Source organism: Phocoena sinus, chromosome 11 (genome assembly GCF_008692025.1).
Source record: "Phocoena sinus isolate mPhoSin1 chromosome 11, mPhoSin1.pri, whole genome shotgun sequence".
Taxonomy (NCBI): domain Eukaryota; kingdom Metazoa; phylum Chordata; class Mammalia; order Artiodactyla; family Phocoenidae; genus Phocoena; species Phocoena sinus.
In genome coordinates this window covers 2688059-2709545 of record NC_045773.1, presented here as the reverse complement: position 1 = coordinate 2709545, position 21487 = coordinate 2688059, and the positions used below count along the sequence as shown (strand labels likewise).

Genomic DNA, 21487 nt, shown 5'->3' with positions numbered 1-21487 from the left:
TTTCTATCACCTGCAACCAGAACACTCCTGACAGCTGTGATGAGGAAGCAAGAGTAGCAACTGTGCTGTATGTATCACTGGCCAGATTCCTAGAACATCTGAGTCTCTGCAGTTACTGAACTTTGTTCCTGCAGTGCACACCTCCTGCGGTGGCAGCCGGCTTCATTCAACGCTCATCCTTAGGGACCAGCTGGAGCTGCAGTCACTGTCAGGACTAAGTGACCCCACCCCTAGCCACAGCCGACTGACTGGCCCAGAGTGGAGGTTTGCCCAAGCTGGGCCAATCAGAGCTCTCCCCCAACAAACTGGGCCCATCAGAGTTCTTTGCCCTCAGCTCAGCCAATCAGAGCTCCCCCACCCCAAACTGGGCCAATCAGAGCTCTTCCCCAGGATTTTGAACTGGAACTAGAAGAAAACACAGACCAACTCTGGTGGGAAGAAACTGTGAGTTGAGGGTGGGCACGTTTAAGTCATTTTGAGAGAATCATCCAGACTCACAGAGAAAAGCAGAGACAAAAAAGATGGGGCGTGAGGCAGCCTTGGTGGCATGGAGTCCCCAGCCCTGCACTGACCATGCAGGGACCCCCTCAGACACAGATAAGCCTACATGAGGGAGACCCTCTCCCACAGCGATGGGAAGGCCTCTCCTGACGCCAGGAGCAGGGAGAGCACTATGGGGGTCTGAGCCCAGGTCGTGGTGGGCTACCAGGCCATTTGCTCAGGCTCCACCATCCCTGTGGGACCCCCCGGGGTCTGAGGCCAAGGAAGGGTCACTCCTCCCACCCCACGCATGGGAAGCCACAGCCACACCGAGGGGGTGTATCTGGGTCAGGCACGTCCTTCCTTGGGGACAGGCACGTGATGTCACCACAACCTTTCCATCCCCAGCAATCCCTTAAACGATTCTCGCTCACTTTTGAGAGTGTAAGGTCAGGTACTCAGAAAACACGTTAGGGGACTCGTGGTGCAGTGGTTGGGAGTCCGCCTGCCAATGCAGGGGACACGCGTTCGAGCCCTGGTCCGGGAAGTCCCCACCTGCCGCAGAGCAACTGAGCCCGTGCGCCACAGCTACTGAGCCTGCGCTCTAGAGACAGTGAGCCACAACTACTGAGCCCGTGTGCCACAACTACTGAGCCTGCGCTCTAGGGACCGTGAGCCACAACTACTGAGCCCGTGTGCCACAGCTACTGAGCCTGCGCTCTAGAGACCGTGAGCCACAACTACTGAGCCCGTGCGCCTAGAGCCCGTGCTCCACAACAAGAGAAGCCACCGCAATGAGAAGCCCGCGCACCGCAACGAAGAGCAGCCCCCGCTCGCCGCAACTAGAGAAAGCCCGCGTGCAGCAACGAACACCCAACACAGCCAAAAATAAATAAATAAAGAAATAAAATTTTAAAGAAGAAAACACGTTAGGTGAGGGGGTGGTACAAGGACTGGGGCAAACTTTCCTCCACGCCAGGTCCCGTGGCTAAGTAGGACCTGACCGGCCGTTACTGTGGTGTCAGTGGTGTGACCCAAAAGAAGTAGCATTAATGACTGCTCAGCTGGGCGCAGAACTTTACAGTTTACAAGGCACCCTCCCATCTGGCCAGGCCTAGTTCCCCACCTCCTCCCTGGACTGGGCCCAGCCTCACCTTGCCAGGTGTCATCGCCCCCTTTTCCCGGCACTGGATCCCTGGCCCTGAGCTCCAGCCTGTCCCCCACTAGCATGGACCCCAGGCCACAGGACGGCCCAGGCTAAGCTGCCTTCACCCTCCAGGGCTCTGCCCAGGCAGCCAGAAGGGCACAGAGCTGGGGTGTAGGGGACACCACAGCCCCCACGTGGGAATGGGGACCAGCCGCTACCTGAGAACCAGGAACTTGGTCTCAGAGAAGACATCTCTGTTGGAGGGACAGCAGCCTCCTCTCACGGCCCCGCCCAGGAGGAAACGTGCCAAGGAAGGGATCCCCAGAAGATGCAAGGTGTGTAATGACCAGCTAGAGGGTCCTCTCCCAGTCGGGCTAGAGATGACCTCTTGGGGTGAGGTGAGACCTCAGGGAGAAGGCAGAAGTACCAGCGGCCCTGTGGTGCGTAATCATCCCCCTTTATCCTCTTACGCAGTCAGGATGGCAGAGAACTCTGTGTGGAGCGAACACCTCCCTGACCCTTGCCAACCTTCCTTCGTAGCACAGAGGAGGCAGGCGCACCGGGCGTAAGGCCGGCAGAGGCAGGGAACAGCAGGGGCTGGGATTCAGTCCTGCGCTGGGGCTGTCATCTTTGTTCTCACGGGTATTGCTGATTTAGAGCGAGTGATCCTGATTCTGTCTACAGTTGTGGAAAACGGCCTCCTTTTAGTATCAGTGTAAGCAAAACAGGGGAAGAACTATTTAAAATCTATTAACTATAATGTAAAGGCACAGGAGGTGGGGGCAATCCAGCACAAAACGCGATGGCATTGTGCTAATGGTCGCTTGAGCACAAGCGGAAGCCAACATGCCCTGGCTTTTTTTTTTTTTTTTTTTTTTTTTTGCCAAGAAAGGGCATAAGACCCCCTATGCAGTGCCCATGTTCGGACAACACTTGAATTCATCTGCTCTGAGGATATGCAGGGGGTCAGATGAGGGAGCTCGGCCAGCACTGAACCCCCAGGAGGATGGCTAATCTCTCAGCTCCTGAGGACTCGGAAAGTTGACATGGAAACCAGAATGAAGCATGGTGGTCTTGAAAGAGAACATGTGTGTGCGTGTGTTTCAGGTCAAGGAGGGTACCACGTGGTTGTGCACGTGTGTCAAGACCATTGTGGGGAGACTCTAAGAACAGAAGTTTCTGGAGCGCCAAAAGCTCACTTGGTGATCGCAGACACAGCTGGATGAGAGACCCAGGCTGAGGCAGGAAGAACTCTGGGAGGCTTACCAACAATGGGTGAGCCCAGAGCACAAGGCCCAGGGCCAGCCCTGATGCAGACGATGGCATCTCAGTGATCACGGAGAAGGGGGGCGTGACGCTCGACAGAACCGAGCTAACACGTGTTAACTAAGCACTGCATACGTGCCAAGAGCCGCGCTGGGGGCTTTCCACAGGACCCTCCTAGGCAGGCACCGCCACCAGGCCCATGCTACAGATGGAGAAGCCAAGGCCCCCATCATCTGGGCCCAGGCAGGTGCTTCCCTGGCCTGGCGAGGTCCTCACCCCACCATCACCCAGCCCCTCAGAACCCTCTTCCCACGCTTCAGGCCATTCCTGGGCACCAAATGACAGCAGAACCAGGAGGGCTGTCCCCAGTACGCAGATGAGGAAACGGAGGCCCTGGGAGGTGAGATGGCCTGAGGCCAGCAGGGTCTGCTTGAAGACAAAAGCCTCCCGGGCACACGGGTGCCCGCGGCCCCCACCCTCTTGGCCACGCGGAGGCTCTCGACGCTCCCCCCACCCCCCGGCCGCACCCGCGCCCCCAGGAGACAGGCAGGCAGGCGCACCACTTCTTCACCAACACTGACCCGGGCGGGGTCGCAGTGGCTGCCCACATTATAGCCCCCACACACCGAAAAGCCAGGCTCCCCACCCTCGAGGAAGGAAATAACCTTTCCCCAAACCAGCACTTTCTCTGCAATAATCTCCATATATGAGAAGACAGAGGTGTTTTTGCAACGTTTCCAAATTCCAACAACACTGAGGACAATGGGGCAAAATGACGCATGGCTTGACCCCAGAGGGGCCCCAGGAAGGGACCGGCCCAAAGGAGAGGAATTAGTGGTGCGTACGTGCCACAGTACCCCATAAGCCAGGACGGCCAGCCCGGGGCAGGACCTCGAGGTGGACAGACCTAGCTCCCGCCCAGCCCCTCCTCCTCACTTGCTGTGCGGCTGCAGTCAGGCCCACCCCCTCCAAGCCTGTTTCCCTGCCGTCACCGCTCAAGCCTCCAGCCTGCCAGCTTGCCCCTCCACTCCCCCACACACACCTGGGCTGCCAGAGGGCCCCTCCAGCACTCTGGCCATGCCCCTCCCCTGCTCAGAAACACCCCGAGGCTGCCCATCTGCCACCCTCAGAGCAGGACATGAGGTCCTCCGTGTCTGGTCCAGTGCACGGGGACAGCCTTCCTTCCCCCCTCCTCCAATCCACCTTCCACTGTCCACCCCTCAACCTTCACATCACAGCGCCAGTATCACCCCCTCCAGGGAGCCCTCCCTCACCATGCCTAGGCTCCCAGAGCCTCTGTGCTCTCCTCCAGGACAGCCGTGACCGAAGCATTTCAGAATTGCCTACATGGGTCTCTGGGGCCCTCGGGAGGGCCAGGGAGGGACCATGGGCCGGCCCACACCAGAGGCCATTGTGAGTGCTGTGTGCAAGGAGAGGGACCAAGGCCCCTGATGTGGAAGGAACCCCGAGTCCAGCCAGCCTCTCCCAGCTGCTCCCACACAACCCCTGCCCAGGGTTGCCCACCCTCGAGGAGGGAGGCTGCAACTCCACTCCCACTGCCCCACAAGGCCCGGATGGAGGCCCCAGGCTGCTGCTACCCTCCAGGCTGCTCCCCTCCCAGCAGCTGGGGTGGGGAGTGGAGGGAGCCTGAAAATCCCAGGAAGACCTCACCCCTCCCCGAACTGAAACCTCACCACACCCAAGATAAAACTGAAAGCCCTCCTGCACCCCCAGATCTGACCACCCTCCTTGCTCACAGAGGTCCTGTCCTCCAGCTGCTCCAGGTCATTTGCACATGCTGTGCCCTCTGCCTGAGTGTCCGTACTCCACGGGCCTCTTCCGACGCCCTACCTAAAGCAGCCCCACCCCCACCCTGGTCTCAGCCAGCTCCGTCTGCTTTTTAGCCCAGGCGCACACGGCCAGCTCTGACAGAAAGCAAGCTCTGTGGGGGCACTGGAGGTCGTATTGGTACTGCTTTATCCCAAGAACAGTGACCAGCACCCTGGTAGGTATCACTTACTTCCTCCTTCCAACAACCCTAAGAGAGGGGTTATGACACCCATTTGACAGATGAGGAAACTGAGGCTCAGAAAAGGTCACTGGCCCGAAGGAAGCATGGCCTGTGAGTGGCAGAGGTGGGATCTGAGCCTGGCAGGTGTCCAAAGCGGGGACTTCCCTGTGCCCAGCTGCCACCTGCACAGACCCCCGGGGGGCTGGACCTGTCGCTAAGCTCCGGTCCGGCTGGGAGGCGGGCTGTGGAAACAGGCTGAGGATGGGATGCTAACTGCTGTGGTGCCCGCCCCAGGAAAAGCCAGCAGTCAAGTCGGCAGAAGGAAACACCCACAGGAAAAGGGGGAAGACAAAAAGGGGGCATTTTTTCTTTTGTCCGATTGCCAAACTGTGCAAAAGAGTGACTTTGTTCCCATCTAATTTTAATCACAGTGGGAACCTTTGTATACCACGCCAGAAAGAAGTCGGTGTGTTCGACAACAAGGTCGGTAAAGGGAACTTAAAACCCATCCTTCAACACTGCACTTAAAACTCACAAATGAACACTCACCCACCAACTGCCCAACTGCTTTTGAATTTAATGTAATATTGGAACAGGCAATACAGTGGTACGGCTCAAAATCCAGAAAATATAAGAAGGCACACAATGGGAGTGTCACCTCACCTTGCACCCTTGTCCCCCACCTGCACACGCCCTGCAGGTAACCACAGGTAACCACTGCAACCCCCCCGGGCTTCCTCTCAGTGTTTGCCTATGAGCCTATAAGCAAACGTGGATTTACGTCTTATTTGACACAAGAGGCAGCGTATTTTACACACCATTCAGCACCTCGTTTTCCTCTCTCAACAGATCTTGAAGATCAGAGCCTCCTCATTTTTTACAGCTGCATAATATCCCATTGTATGGCTACACCAACATCTATTTGACCAGCACATATCACCCTGGGTCTCAAGTGTCTGTCCACAGCCCTGCTTCCCCACCTACCTGTGGCTTCTCAAGTCTGAGACCTGCCCTCCGGCTCAGGGGCCGGGACAGGGCCTCCGCCCTCCTGCCAACATCCTCACTGCGGAGGCCTACAACCTCTAGATCCTGCAGCTAGGGAGGGTGTCTTAAAATGGGAATCACATCTCATTGCTCCCTGGAGAGAAACATCTCCGAAGCTTTCAAATGTCCTGCCCCACCCCTCTCCTCCTCCCCCCTCCCCTCGCCCACCCGCTCCTGCCTCCTCCCTTCCTGTCCCTCGCACATACCAAGCCAGGCCCCACCGAAAGTCCTTTCTTTGCACCAGCTGTACCCTCTGCCCACACCCTCCCATCTCAGCTCAGAGATCCCCTTCTCAGAGGGCCCTGCTCTCCCGCCTGGATTGGGTTGCCCACTGAGAGCTAGAACTACATCCCAGGGCAGGGCCTTCAGTTGGTGGGGAGGCAGGTGCTCAGAGCTCAAGAAGCCAGAGAGGGGATACACCACCTACCTCCTAGGCAACAGACCCCCAGCTCCCATCCCCAACACCCACTTCAGTACTGTGAGCCCCAGAAAGTGGTCAGACAGCACCCACTTTACAGAAGGGAAGACTGAGGCTGACGGGAGGGAGAGACCCTCTGCACCACCTGTGCGGCCAGGCCCAGCAGAAATGAAAACCTCCAGGAGGAACACGGATGAGGCCAGGGGCTGCCCAACATCCCCAAGTCCCACGTGCCGCCGACAGGGCTGGTCCTCGTTCACTCAGTCAACAAACTTCCAGGAGGACACACATCACAGGGACATTCAGATCCCATGAATTCAGCCGCATAACGTGGTAAACAGAGACAGCAGAGAGTCACAGGAACCAGGACGTAAAATACTTCAGCAGCTGCCCCACCCCACGCCACCCAGCAAGAGGCCACCAAGGAGCGCGCGCGGGAGCTGGGCCTGTCCCTCGGCCCGCGTCCCTCTCTGCAGAGCGCCTCCTCCACCAAGGCCAGCCAGGGAGTGAAGGAAAAAATGCTCCCACCCACAGCCCCACGTGCAAGGCAAACACAGAATTCTGACGCCCAGCAGGACACACCATGGTCCCCCTGAGGCCCTGCAGGGACTTGGGGTCTTCACCACACTGGTCTTGGGGTCACAGTCACTCGAGAGCAGAGCAGGAAAGTGTGCTGGGCTTTCAGGCCAATCAAATGGAACCGTAGTGGTCCTCTAGGTCATGTGAGACTGTCACCTTAGGCCCTGAATTGAGCTCCACGCTGAACCCTGCCGAGAAGGCAGCTTCACTGCCCTCAGTCCTTCCACGAGGACTGAGGACTGTGCCCTCAGTCCTTCCACGAGCGTTCATTAAGCACCTACTGCCTGTCAGGTGTGAACGTGGTTTGGGGAATTTGCCCAGGGTCAATGAGACCAAGTCCCTCCCCTCGTGGACTCACTGAAAGGCTGCAGAGAGCTTGGTTTTAGAGTCAGAAAAACCTAGGTTGAAATCCCAGCTGTGCCCTTTATTTGCTGGGAGACCCTTCCTGGGCCTCAGTCTCCCCATCTTTCAAAAGGGGCAAGACTGCGACCTTGCAGGATCATGGATGGGATCTGGGGAGAAAAGCGAAGGACGCGGCCTGGCTCTGAGATCCCTGCCTCCCTCCCACAGGGACCCCAGCCCCCACCCCCAGAGCCCAGAAGACATTGCCGGCCACCATCACAAAGAGGCCCCGCGCTCCAGGTCCCCTCATGGCTCCCACCACTAATGCCATACGAGGCTCACTCAAGGCTTCCCCAGCCATGGGCGAGGGGACTACCCTAGGTCCACTCTGGGGTGGGCACTGCTGCAAAAACGGCCCAGTTTACACAGCAGGCACAGCCGACACAGAGGTCTACACAGGCCGGGTGGGAACTGTGGCCAGATGGTCTCCTGCCCCAGCCCAGGGGCAGCAGAAAAGCAGCACTAGCGAAGGGCACCTCGCAGGGATGTGGGTCCTGAGCTGCAGACCTTGTGATTTTTCAGAAGACGGAAATCCGGACTTTTATGTGAAAGCTGCCAATTTGTAAATGCTGGCAGCTAATTAACTTTTTAAAAATAATAACAACATGGTAAGAGCCAAACAAAACATGCACAGCCAGCTGCGGTAGGGGCTGGCAAGTTTGCGCCTGCAGGAGGTAACAGCCTTTCACTTCATCCCTCCCCTGCCCACTCCTCTTAACACGGCCCGCTGGACGCCAAGAGGCGAGGGTGGGGGCAGTAGTTCCCGGGCCCTCCCTTCCTCCTGGCGGGGATCGTCGCCCCCATTTGCACGTGGGGAAAGTGAGGCTCAGAGCCCCAGTGATTCGGCCACAAACGCGTGCCAGGACCAGGCATCAGGGCTTGCTCAGGCAGTGCCCTGGACCGGCACCCTTACTCAAGGGGCTCTGGATGACGAACACCACCCCAATTTTCTTTCCATTTCTGGCCTGTCACGGCGACACCTGCTGGCTCGGACCCGCCCAAGTGGTGGTCACAAACCGAGGTGGGGTGAGACCTTGTGACAGCAAAGGGAGGGAGGGCACCCCTGCAGGGAGAGTGGGAAGGGGGAGAGGATGCAGAGGGGCAGGGGGTGATGAGGAATGGGGAGGTCCCCGGAGTCGGGGCCACCCCTGCCTACTGAGCCCCCTGCCTGTGCTCCCCACACCCTAAGGGAGCCTCAGCCCAGAGCTTCCCCCAGCCCGACTCGGGGCCCACCCGGCTCAGGACGGCACGGAGGACTGTGCTCGCCCAGGGGAGAGGGCCGGGGTCCGCTGGACTCTTAAGTTGTTGGCGTGTACGACTCTGTGTGCAAGATTCACGGTGGGGGGGGGTCTATTTGCCGCCCCAGGGATGTGAGAGACACGTGTGTGACACATGTGAGACATATGTGTGTGTGACAGACACGCGTGTGTGTTAACGAGGCACACGCGTTTCACAGACGGCGGTCTGACAGAGGTGTGCGTGTCTGGGAGACGCCCGTGTGCCAGGCACGTGTGTGTGAAGCCTGCGTGCGCAAGAGCGACGTGTGACAGATGAGTGTGAGGGGCCGGGCGTGCGTGAGAGCGAAAGGGTCTGGAGGGGGGATGCGGGACGGAGACGCGGGGCCGCCCCGCGGAGCCTGAGGAACTTCTGCCGCCTGCGATGGGCGGACGCGAGGGGGAGGAGAGAGCGCGCGGCGGCGGTGCCCGACCGAGGGCCCAGTTCCCTCCCGGGACGATGACCCGGGTTCGGGACTTGCGGGGCGGGGGGGGGGGGGGGCGCGGAAGCGGGCGAGGGTGGCGGGACCCGGGCGGGTGGGGGCCCTCCGCCACCTCGCGAGCCGCCGGGCGCCGGCCAGGGTGTCGCATCTGCCCGCCGGGGCGCCGTCCCCACGGCCGGCCCGGGGGCGTGGAGCCCGCGGGGCGTGCCGAGGTCCGCGTGCACTCACCGCGCTGCGCTCCGCTCGTCCCGCGGCGGGCGCGTCTGTCCGCTAGTCCGTCCGCCCCGCCGTCGGCGCGTCTAGAGCTCGGGAGTCCGGCGGCGGCGCGGGGCGGCGCGAGGCGGGGCGGGGCGGGTCGAGGGGCGGGCTGAGCCGGCGCCGGGCCCCCTGCCCGCCCTGCCCCCTCCACCTCCGGGGCGGGGTCTCAGCCGCGGCCGGGGAGGGGGCCGAGCCGGAGCCGGCGCCGACGCTCCTCGCCCAGCCGCGCACCCGGGGCCGGACTTGGGCGCGCCGCGCGTGCGCCCCGAGCCCCGCTCCCCCGTGGCGCGCCCCCCTCGCCGCACCCCCTCGTCGCCCCGTCTGAACGCGGAGTCCCAGCCCCTGCCCTGCTGCCCGCAGCGTTCTTTGGCCCGGAACCTCAGCCAGCCTGGGCCTCAGTGTCCCCGCCGGGAAGATGGGCCCGGCCACCTCGGGCAAGTTGGGAGGGCCTGCGAGGCTTAGAAGTAACACTGGCAGGAGGGAGGCCCAGCTTGGCCGCCTCCCATCCTCTGCTGCCTGCCGTGGGCGCCCCCACACCCCGGCCTGCTGGCACCGGGTCCCCAGCCTCCAGCCTAGGTTTGTCCTTTCCCTAACCTCCACATCTGCTTGTGGCCACTGTGTGACCTCAACCAAGGCCCTTGACCTCTCTGAGCCCAGCCTCCTCATCTCTTGGGCAGATTAACCCTGGGCTGCCTGTGGGGAGCCATGGAGAACCCCATGTTGTGCCCTCAGCACAGGGCCCAACAGGCAGTGAACAGTCCAGGCTCTCAGCTCAAAACGTTAAGTACCGTAACTCTCACCCCCAGAGCAGAAGCAGGATGGGTCATCGTCAGGTCCCCACTCACAAGGTTTGGCAGCCTTGGAGCCTGTGCCTGGTAAGAGGACCTACGGGGAACAGGCTACCTCCCAGATGCTTTCTGCAGGCCAAGGGCTCAAAACCCCATCCCAAAACCCACACGAGCAAAACCAGGCACTGGCAGATCGGGGCAAACATTTGGCACCAGAGCAGACCCGGTGAAAGGGGGACTGGCCCCAAACCCACTGGGCCCTGCAGGCCTGGACTCTGGCACAGGGACCCACACCCCGGTCCCTTCCCCACCACCATCTTAGGGTCCCAGAGAGAGTCGGGATCCCAGAAGTCTGTCCTTCCATCTCTGTCTCTCTCTGCCACCTTCTGTCTCTCTCTTCTTAATGTAGTAAAATTCACATAGTGTACAAGTCACCATTGAAAGTGTACAATTCAGCGGCGTTTAGAGCATTCACAACTTTTTCTCTTGTTATATCTTAGCCACTCCGTCTTGATCTCTCTTTGCTGCTGTGAATCGACGTCTCTCTGTAGCTCTCGGTGTCCCCTTCAGATGGCCCATGTCTCTGTGTCTCTCTGGATCGTCTCACTCTTCACCCACCCTGTCTCTCCTGCTCTGTGTCTCCCTCGGGGTCTCCATCTCAGTTTTGACAGCAGCCTGTCTCTCTGTCTTACTCTGTCCTTGGTCTCTGCATTTCCCTCCGACTCTGTCCTTAGTCTCTGTGTCTCTCGCAGTCCTGGGCCCACATTCTCCAGGACCTGAGGCCTAGCCCAGGACCTCTGGGAGCTCCTTCCATCCACGCCAGGAGACAGATGGCCCAGCGGCTGCCACCTCACATCAGAGCAGCAGCCGTGGACCCAGAATGTGCCCCACCCCCATGCCAGGGGCCTCCGGAGCCCAGGACTGGGGCGAGGCAGCAAAGAGCAAAAGCAACAAGAGGGGAAGCCACCTGCCTGGGGTCACACAGCTGGGAGGCGGTAAAGCCAGAAAGTGCCCAGGGGCTCAGACAGGGCTGGCCGCGGAGGAGCCACAAATGAGACGGAGGGGCAAAGCCTGCACTGAGAGCCTGGGGCCAGGCTACCCCGGCTTTCTGTGTAACCATGCCAGGCCCTTCCTCTCTGGGCCATTTTCCCCACTGGAGCTTGTTCTCCCTTGGGGCCTCTGCACTTGCTGTTCCCTCTGCTGGAATGCCCTTCCCCCAGGTCCCCATGGCTGGCTCATCCTTGATTAGATACAGGTGCAACGTCACCACCCCAGAGAGCCCTCCCTAAGACCCCAGCAGAGATAGCAACTGCCCCTCCCCCGGTCACACTCTCCCCTCTCTACACCTCAGAGTACTTGTCACTAGCGGCCTTTTTAAAATTCATTTATAAGTGACTGTAGGTAAGATAGCCTGGTAAAAACTCCTCCACCACCCACCAGCTGTGTGACCTTGGGCAAGTTGCTTGACGTCCCTGGGTCTTGATTGCCTCAACTGTAAAGTGAGCTGAATGATACCAGGGCCAATCTGGTGGGATTGTTGGGAAGATTAACTGAACTGAAATCCAAGAGTACTTTGAACAGGGCTTGGCCCCAGGGGCGAGCTCAGTAAGCATCTGATGATTGAGTGAGTGGTAGATTGAATCCTTCTGTCATTACTTGTGGAAGGCACCAGGCCTTGCCTCACGTGAGCCTGGGCGACTCTCTGCCCTCCAATGTGCACCCTTCCTGCCCCAGGTGTCCGAGCGGAGATGCGGCCTCACCTCAGCCCGCCCCCAAGGCCTGGCCAGCTTTCCAGGAGAGAAAGTGGAGATACTTCCCTGTTATCTGAGCTGGAGATGCACTAAGGCAGCCGCCCCCTCGGAGCCCTGCCAGGGCTGTTATCGCAGACGGAGTGCACATCACCCACCAGGAATTTGGGGCCCGGGGCTCAGCCAAGACACGGTTGGAGGGAGTTCCGGGCCGATAAGGCCAAGACAGAATGCTCAGAGTGGGCAGCCGAGTTACATCGATGGCATCTCGGCAGCCTCCCGGGCATCGAGGCGCCAGGGTTGGCGGGTGCAGGGCCCACCTGCACCCCCGGCCCGCCCGGGTGGAGCGGAGGAGGCCCGCCGGGCTTCCTGGGTCTGCATCCTCGCTGGGTAGCCAGGAGGAGGTTACTGTGCCTCTTCTGGCATCTGAGAAATGAGAGTGACAATAATAATAACCCACACAACAGTAGCGTAGGGTTTACACGCATGGGCCCTGTAGCCACATGGTTGGTTTAAAGCCACGTGCCCCTGTGTGATGTTCACGGTGGCTTTAGCCCTCTGCCCTCAGTGGCCTCGTCTACAAAATATTTCCTGTCTCCTATGATTGCTTTGGAGATGCCTAGAGCAGGTCTGGCAGGTGATGAGCCCTCAGTTAAATGCTTACTGTTCCTAACGGCACACGACCTAGACCAACGTGAGCCAGCGTGGTGCCCCCATCTCCCTGCACACCTGGGTGCTGGCAGCATGGGGGCAGCCAGCTCCTTGGATGGTGGGCCTGACCCCTCTGCCAGGACCTGTCCTGCTGCTGCTTCTGGGGGCCAAGGGACCCCCCCCTTTGTCCAGGGGTGAGCTCTGCACTGGGCCGGCTCCGTCATCGCCCCGGCCTCACATTCAGCATCCGATGTAGCCACCATGACTGGGCAGCGCGGAAAGTGAGTGTCTGGGCCCAGCCAGACTCGAGAATATTCCGTAACTACAGGATACATATTCAGAGCGGATGGGCAGTGATTTTCGCACAGAGGCGCTCCTCACCCAGGGGTGGCACTGCCTGTCAGACTTTTGCCCAACAAGCCCCAGGGCAGCACCACCCAGACCTCAGCTGTCGGACAAATCCGTCCTCTAGAATCACCCGGGGGCGTCTATACCCAGAACGGGTCGAGCTGAGTCTCCGGAGGATGCAGCTGGGCATCAGTATTTTTTAAGCCCCAGGTGCCCGGAGATGCTGCCAAGTGTAGAAAGCACAGCCTCCCTCTGCCCTTCTTCCAACTGTGTCCCTCCCACCTGGAGCCCACGATGCCTCATGCCAGGCCCTGGCATCCCCTGCTCAGACGGCCCTGAGTCCCAGGGTCTGTGCTGGCCCTGCCCCCAGGTGTGGGCCGCGGTAGACACCCCCCAGGCCCAAGGGGTGGCCGAGGGCAGCGGCTGGCAGGTGGAGTGAATGGAGCTCAGATCTGTGGGCGCACAGGCAGTCCTGGGAACGCAATTCAGGTCCTCTCTGGTCTGGACTCCACCCACCTCTCAAGCCTCTTCGCCCACCCCACGCATGCTCCTGTCCGTAGCCCCGGCCTCCTACTCTTCAACCCCATGGAAAGCTGACCGTGCACTGAAAACTTCCCCACCTCCCGGCCTTCCCATCCCCTGTGGATGCTGGGCCACCCGGGGCAGACGCGCCCAGCCGTCCCCCACTCTTCATGTAAGAAACAAAACTATAGAAACTTGACACAGACCCACGGCTGCCTGACTAAAGACTACATTCCCAGCCTCTCCGGCATCCAGGTAGGAAAGTGAACATTTGAGGCCACTGAATGGGAGCAGAAGTGGTGTGGCCCCTCCCTCCCTTCCTCCGTCCTGCTGGCTGAAGCGGCGGCCTGGGGTGGGCACGGAGCGGCAGCACCGCCTCGACTACCAGGTGGAAGTCACACTTGGGTGGAAGGCATACCTGAGCATCGTGGAGCCACTGTACCTGGCCCAGACCTTCACCTAAGAGAGAAATGAGCTCTCAAATGCAGTAAGCTGTGAGTCTGTAAGGCCTGAAGCCAGCCCACCCCTTTCAGTTCCAGGGGCCACTAAATTCCCTTGGGGGCTTCAGCCAATCTAAATTTGGCTTTTATTGCTTGCACCCAAGAGCCTTGGCTAATAGCCCGAGTTTCACTGTGGCGACATTACCTACCGGCATTTCCCAGGCCCATTTTGGACACCGGGTTAGTTAGCCATCAGGATCCCTTTGGATCCCTGAGCCACCAGGGATCAGTTTTTTATGATCCCCAAGGATGCTTTACCTTAAATAAATGAAAAGTAAACTCGTATCTGTTCATCACACACTTTAATAGCACCCTACACTGATTAATTCATTCGATCCTCAAAACAATCCTAGTGGGACTAGATATTATTACCCCCATCTCACAGACAAAGAAACCGAGGCTCGGTGGCATAGCTAGGGCCCCAGCCCAGAGCAGTCTGACCCGATTTCACACGCTCTCCCTGCCCTTCCGAGGCAGGAGGGAAGCACCCTGCAGTCAGGCAGTGGGTTCCCCATCCCCAGGGTATGAACAGGGACCAGGCGCCCCCTTGGCAGAGTGGCTGGAGGGGCTGATGCACGTGGAGTGGGGTATGCAGAGAGAGGAGGTGGGGGAAGCCATTACAATTTTTCTCTCACTCACACTTTCCCAAGCTGTCTGCTTATTCCAGGAAAGCTGCCCAGGCTAACGCCTCCCATCTGGGAATGGTCAGCCCCTACCTCCTGTGGCCTAGCTCGTTCATGACTCACCCCCGCCCATCCCTCCGCCTGGTGTGATGAAATTTCTGGCACTTCTGAAAAGTTCTGGCCACCCTAGACAAGACTTGGCCCAGCGTTGCAATCAGGCCAGCTCTCCTGGCAGGGGGGAGAGCAAGGAGGCCAGGGGCACTCCGTTCAGGGGCTGGGACCTCCCTAGCAGGCTGGAAAACTAGGCTGAAGGGTCTCAGAGCCGTTTCCCTACTGGAGCAGCCCAGAGACGGGAGGCCTGGTCCCAGCAGGTTTCTTGCTCACTCCAAGCCTCAGTTTTCCCATCTGTGAAATGGGAGAGGCTGACTCTGATTTTTAATAAACAAGTTAGGAAACACACATAAAAAAACATTCAACACCAAAAAATCCACCTTCACAAGAGAACCTCTTCCAACCCCTTTTGTTTTATACATATAAGTTGTTGCATGAATGAATGTATATATGTATACCCACGATCAAATTCTAATGAACACTTTTTCTGCTACATTTTTATGTGATCTATCGTGGCCATTTTCTACAACAAAACACGTATCTACACAACCACTGTCAAGAGCTGCCCAGTATTCCACTACCTGCTATAACCACAGTTGATCTGATCCTCCACTGATCATTTCCAATTTTTTTATCATGAAAAGTGATTTGAAGAATATTCTTGAATCTGTATTTTGGGACATTTGTCCACCTCACAGAAGTTGCAAGGGCGAAGGGCATGTACATTTGTAAATGCTTGTGATATGTCTGCCAGGGGAAGATGTTGTCCCGTTGTTTGAAGCTGATTGCCTTTGTAAATGTTTACCAGCCATTTGTGTGTCTTCTGAGAACTCCATGTACATGTCCTTCATTCACTTTCATTCTTGAGGCGTTCATCTTAATAATTTTTAAGACTTCTCTGTATAGTAGTAGTACTGGCCCTTTGTCCGCCAAGTACATACAGCAGACACCTCTGTTTTAACTTTGTTTCTGTATATATATATATATTTTTTTTACATGTAGAACTTGTAAAGTTTGATGTAGAAAAACTTTCCAGTATTTTCCTTTGTGCTTAGAAAGGCTTTCTCCATTCCAAGAGGGACGTAGTAAGCTACCTGTGTTTTCTTCCAGCACTATTTTTGTTCATTCATTCATCCATCCTTCTTTCATTGTTACCCTTTAATCTAACTCCAAGTCTTCTGGTTACCCGGGTCCACAGAGCTGGTGGCTGGACCCTTAGCGCAATGCCTTGTTGAGGGACAGGAATTTCCGGTAATTCCTGGAAGCCTCCCCTTCTAGGAATGTGGGGAGGGGAAACACATCTCTAAATAATGAACCTTGGCCTCCAAGGCTCCAAATGACCTCCAGTTACCTGACAGGGCTCCACCCAACCAGTCCTTGGGTGCCAACGAGTTTAGGGTAATGATGCTTGTGGTAGCCATGGGAACGCATCACTCAGATCTCCTGCTCCAAGCAGAGCCGGGTAACCGCCCACCCCCTCCATCTGAGCTGCCCCCCAGCCAGCAGCGGAGCACAGTGGCTACAAATGTAGGATCACTCCAGCAAGACCCAGTATACCCCCAGCAGAAAAGTGGCTGAGGGCCCCCGCGTCCTGGATGAAGCTTTTTGGAATAATAGTAAAGACAGTAACTAAAATAGTCACGGTGTCATACACTTTAGGAAGAACTGGTACGACCATGTCTCTTGCATCCCTCTCCACCACACCGCTGAGACTCAGAGCTGGGCCTGGGTCCAAATCCAGGCTCTCTTCGTCCCACCAGGCAGCTTGTGTGAGCCCCGTGCCCACTCCCTCCCCAGAGTCCCAAGCCCTTCAGTCTAAGCCTCCCAGTCCAGAGCCATGGCCCAGCAGGCCCTGTGTTTCCTGATCCAACTCTGAGACCCCTGGGCCCCACTTGGCCATAGGGTTGCCAGGGGACAGGGCCCAGGACACCCTTCCCTGAGTGGAGGAGCCTGGAACCTCCTGCCCCACGTGAACCTGGAAGAAGGAGCCAGAAACTGGGCTATTAGGTGTGGAGAGAAAAGTCTTCCTCGCACAGAGAGGCGACTCCTTCCTGGGCTCCGGCCCTGCCCTCCGGTAACCGCAGAGCTCCCTGCTCCTCCTCAGTCAGGGCCCAGGGTGACTATTTTCCACACCGACAAAGCCCAGCAGCCTGTGGTCAGCTCAGCCTGTCCCTCTCCCAAGGTTGGGCCAGAGGCTGAGCTCAGGACCCCAGAGCTCTCTGTGCGGCCTAGAGAGAAGTTTCACCTTCCACGTTCCAACCTTTAGACCTCAGGCGATGTGACCCAGGCTGGAAGTAGTTCTTTGGGGTGACTATTGAACTGCCCATACACACGGACCACAGTGCCCCTCGGCTGCCGGCTGAGCACACAAAGCTGAGGACTCCTTTGGGTTTTTTTGTTTGTTTGTTTTGTTTTTTTGCGGTACGCGGGCCTCTCACCGTTGTGGCCTCTCCCGTTGCAGAGCACAGGCTCCTAGACGCGCAGCCTCAGCGGCCATGGCTCACGGGCCCAGCCGCTCCGCGGCATGTGGGATCCTCCCGGACCGGGGCACGAACTCGTGTCCCCTGCATCGGCAGGCGGACTCTCAACCACTGCGCCAGCAGGGAAGCCCTGAGGACTCCTTTGAAGGAAGGGCTGTGGAAGGACAGGATTTGACGAGGCCCGGTGGGCTCTCGGAAGCATTGGGTGTTTATTCTGAGAGCTGTGGGGAGCTGCTGGAGGATTAGTGGGAAGTGCTGAGGAGGCTGGTACTAGAGTCCAGGTGGGAGATGATGGAGTTCAGATGAGGGTGGTGACATGAGGACGTGGTAGGATTGGAGAGATACTGAGGAGAGAGACCACACAGGCTGGTGTGATGCTGGGAGTCGGAGAGAGAGAGGGGCAGGGGTGACTCCTGGGTTTCTGGCTCAGGAGGTGTCACTGATGAGCTGGGGAGGGGTGCCGGTCTGGACTTCCTGCTGCAAGTCACAGAACACTTGACTCAAAGAGACTGAAGCCAAAAAAGGGAGGACTTCAAGCATAGCTGGATCCAGGTACTCAAATGTCTCCAGGAGCAAGTTTCTCCCTGCTTGTCTCTGAGCTCTCCTCCCCTCTCCTCCATTTTCCACCAGAAGCACCTCTCCTGGGGACCAAAATTCCCAGCAGCTCTGGCCCACAAGCCTTCAAGTCCAGACAAAATGAAGCAATACTCCACTGGTAGTAAGGTTCTCTCCAGTTGAGGGGGTTTAAGTCAGATGCTCAGGCCTGGACCAATCACTGCAGCCAGAGGAATGGGCTGTGCTGATTGGCTCAGCCCAAGTCATATGCTCTCCCAAAAGCCTGGCTGGGGGGGTGAACCTCTAATTGGAAACTGGGGTCCGTTGCCAGATACTGGAGAGGAATCCATGAATGACCCCGACAGGGCGGATGAATTTGCATTCTTGGATTTGAAGTTGATTTTTTTCTACATTCAACTCAGATACTGTCAGCTAATAGCACACATTCTTAAAGCATGTTCTCTGTAAAAGCCCCAGTAGACACAAGGGGACTTCATCAAGCTCATCAGTGATTGGCTCTCAGCCGAGGAAGCCCTGAGCCAGTCCAGCCAATGAGAGCCCAGAGATTCCCGGATCTCACACAGTCATTGACTCCTGCTGGGCTGGGTACCAGAGGCCAGGCACCACCGTGGAAGCAACCAACGTGGGCCTGATAGGAATTCTGTCGCCTGTGGCTGGTGACTAATAATAAAACAAGCAGGTTACACCCATTGCAAAAATGTTAAGCCAGCAGGAGAGAATGTGACATGAGCCCAGTGGCTGATTCCCATTTTGTGAAAATGCCAGAAGGGGAGATTGTGAAAGACAGGGCCTTCCAGATCCAGAAGTCCTCTCCCAGGCTCCTCCCCAGTTGCAGCATCTCCCCAGTTTTCCTGAAAAGGGTGATTACCTCTGGGTACATCCCTAAACTGTTATGTCGTTTGGGCTGTATTTGAACTTGACCTAAACAAACACCGTGTAAATGTTCCTATTTGCATCGATGAGCGCACCCATGTCAGTCTGCAGCTGGGCTGCGTTTCCTTTCAGTGCTGTGTAATATTCCACTGCCCCTAACACACTGGGTGAATCTCCTGTCTATCGACATTTAGGCTGCTGTCTGATTTTCCCTATTACAAGTGATGCTAATCTGATGGCTCTCACACCAGTCTTCCCGTGACATTTGTACTAGTCCTCTAGGGCCAGGGTCCAGGAGAGGCAGCGCTGGGTCACGGGTGTGTGCATTTTCAAGTTCACCAGCTCAAGCCAAACTGCTGTTTCCGAGTGTTTGAACCAACCTGCACTCCCGCCAGCTGCTGCCGACACTGTACCTCCACTCCAACCCTGTTAATGTTAGCCCATGTAGTAGGTGTGAAATGGTATCTCAGTGTGGTTTTAATTTACATGTCCCTTGTTACTAATGAGGATGAGCACCTTGCCAGCCATCTGCATTTCATCTTCAGTGAAATTTCTGCTCGTGTCTTTTGCCCCCGAAGATATTGTTTTCTTCTTGGCAATCACTGATTTCTAAAGCACAGTCTGGCCATGTGACTCCCTGCCTTTAAGCCCTTCTGTGGCTTCCCAGGGGTCATGGAGCAAAGCCCACGCCCGGAGGCCAGGCCGGCAAGGCCCTGCAGTTGTTGGGCTCTGATCTGTGTCTACCCTCCATAGGAGCAGAGCGTTTCTGACTCTCCTCTCACAGTGTCCCTTGCCCTCCACGCCTACGGAGCTTCTTCCACTTGCTTGCCCACACCCTGCTCTCTGCAACCTCCCAGCTCCTGCTCGTGCTGTGGCACCTGCCAGAAACACCCTCCCTCTCCCCACTGGCCCCACATCCTTGCCTGCCTGCTTCTTTCTCAGCCTTCAGGTCTTAGCTGAAACATCACTTCCTCCAGGGAGCCCTCCTGGCTTCGCCCCCCCCACAACCCAGACTGTGGGGCCACAGTGCCTGTGTGCTGTGTCTCCGGGCATAATTGTCAGCAGCCCCATCAGCCTTTGCCACTGGACAGCAAACTCCCTGACGGTCAAGAGCGTGACTGTTCTGCTCACACTTATGTTCCTCATAAGTGGGAATGTGGCCGCACAGAGCCAGATCAACAAAACTCTCTGCGGAAGACAGGGATGGACGGGGGCAGCACGGGCTTGTGTAAGAAAAGTGGCGGCCCCGACACAGACCCTGGGAGGGACCCAGGGACCACTAGGAACCGACATTAGGGTGGAGGAGGGGGGAGCAGTGGACTGGGAGTCCGGGAGCTGGTGGGTTCTAGTCTGGCCGGACTAAGCCCTCTCTGTTTCCCCGTCTCACAGAGGGGAGCCCTGGCCTTGTTCCCATCGGAGATCATGCCCCGGGTGGCCGGCCTGAGGTCTGGCCCACCATTTCAGGCCAAGGGAGTGGGCAGATGTGGGACCGAACAAAGGGGCCGTGTTCTGGACTCTTTCAACAGCTTGGCTGCAGCTGAACAAAGCCACATGCCAACATGTGGGAGAAAGGGGCGGCGGGCAGGCAGCATCCCAGCATCCCTCTCAGCCTCCAGGCCCTGCCCTCTGAGTCTCGTGCGCCCCAGAGTGCCAGTCAAAGCATGTTCCTCCCCTGGCTCGTGCAAGGCTCACACCAGCCCTCCAGGCAGGCGTCGCCACCAGTCCCGTTTAACAGATGAGGAACTTGAGAGGCTTGGAGGTCGTGGTCACGGGCCCTCAGACTCTGCCAGGAGGGGCAGAGGCTGGACCGGGAGTTGCTGCACTGCCCAGAGGCTCCCTGCCCGGGGTCACAGCATGGTGCCGTCCAGTGCTCTCAGCAGCCAGGGCAGGGGCGTCCTCCCCGCAACCTCCCCTGACCCTGCCCTGAGAAGATGGGGTACAGCACAGCCTCCCCTCGGCAGACCAGAGGACAGGCAGGGGCGGCTGTCATCACCCGGCCTGCGGCACAGCTTCAAGGAAGGAGCGCATCTCAGTCCCACTCACCACTTGGTGTCAGGAAATCTGTGGAGCATCCACCCACGTCCCCTCCACCCGCCGCCTGCCAGCAGAACGCCTCCCGCAGAGAGCCTGGCTCAAGTCCCATCCCGCCTCCCGCACGCTGTGTGACATGGGGCAAGGGACTCCCTCTCCGGGCCTCTGTTCTGTTGTCTGTGAAGTGTGGTAGAGGCTCGTGGGGGAGCAGAAGGACATGGTGTGTGCGAACGAGCCCCACGCCCACTGGGTTTGCAGAAGGAAGAGGACGGAAGTCTCCAGTGTGGGCAGGGAAGAACAGCAGCTTCTTGTCCGCCGCTGGTGGGAGCTTCACACAGTACGATCATCTCAGAAAACTGTTTGGTAGAATTGGCTAAAGCTGAACACTTGAACTTGGATAACCCGGAAACTCTCCTCCAGAGGAGGTGGGCGGGCGTCCTCCAGCGGCCCGACAAGAAGATCCCCAGCAGCACTGCCCGTAGTTCCCCAAACTGGAAGTCACTCGAATGCCCACCACAGAGGGGATGGACAAGCGAGTCAGGGTGTGCCCACACACCTGCAGATGGTATCGCAGTGAAAACAAACAATTCCCGGTCACGCACGACAACACGGACATCGGTCACTAACTCAGCCCAAGAAGTCACTTGGGAGCGGGTACCCTTGGGGTGGCTGGGACTGGGAGGGAGCACACGGGGGACTTTCGGGGGTCTGCTCAGGTTCCGATTCTTGATCTGGGGGCCAGTTGCGTGAGTCTGTGTGATTTGTGAAAATCCAGTACGCACACACTTATGCCGGGGGCATAAGAAGTTACCCAAAGACAGGACTGCGGTGAGCTGCGATGTCCCCCCAGGTCTGTTTATGTGTGTTTTGATTAGGTCTCCAGAGGGTATCAGAGTGGTCCAGTGGCAGACAAC

The 21487-nt window shown here is 57.9% G+C and overlaps 1 protein-coding gene across 6 annotated transcripts in view; it reads right to left on the bottom strand.

Moving 5' to 3' along the window:
* The window catches only part of FBLN2 (fibulin 2), a 75152-nt gene extending 65730 nt beyond the window's left edge, over nt 1-9422 (bottom strand). Inside the window, exon 1 of one of the 6 annotated variants that reach the window (XM_032648308.1) lies at nt 9293-9422. The gene's annotated coding sequence lies outside the window, so the exon portion shown is untranslated. The remainder of the gene's footprint in view (nt 1-9292) is intronic. The other 5 variants (XM_032648305.1, XM_032648304.1, XM_032648303.1 and 2 more) reach the window with 5 other exon arrangements.
* Nucleotides 9423-21487: the final 12065 nt, after the last annotated feature.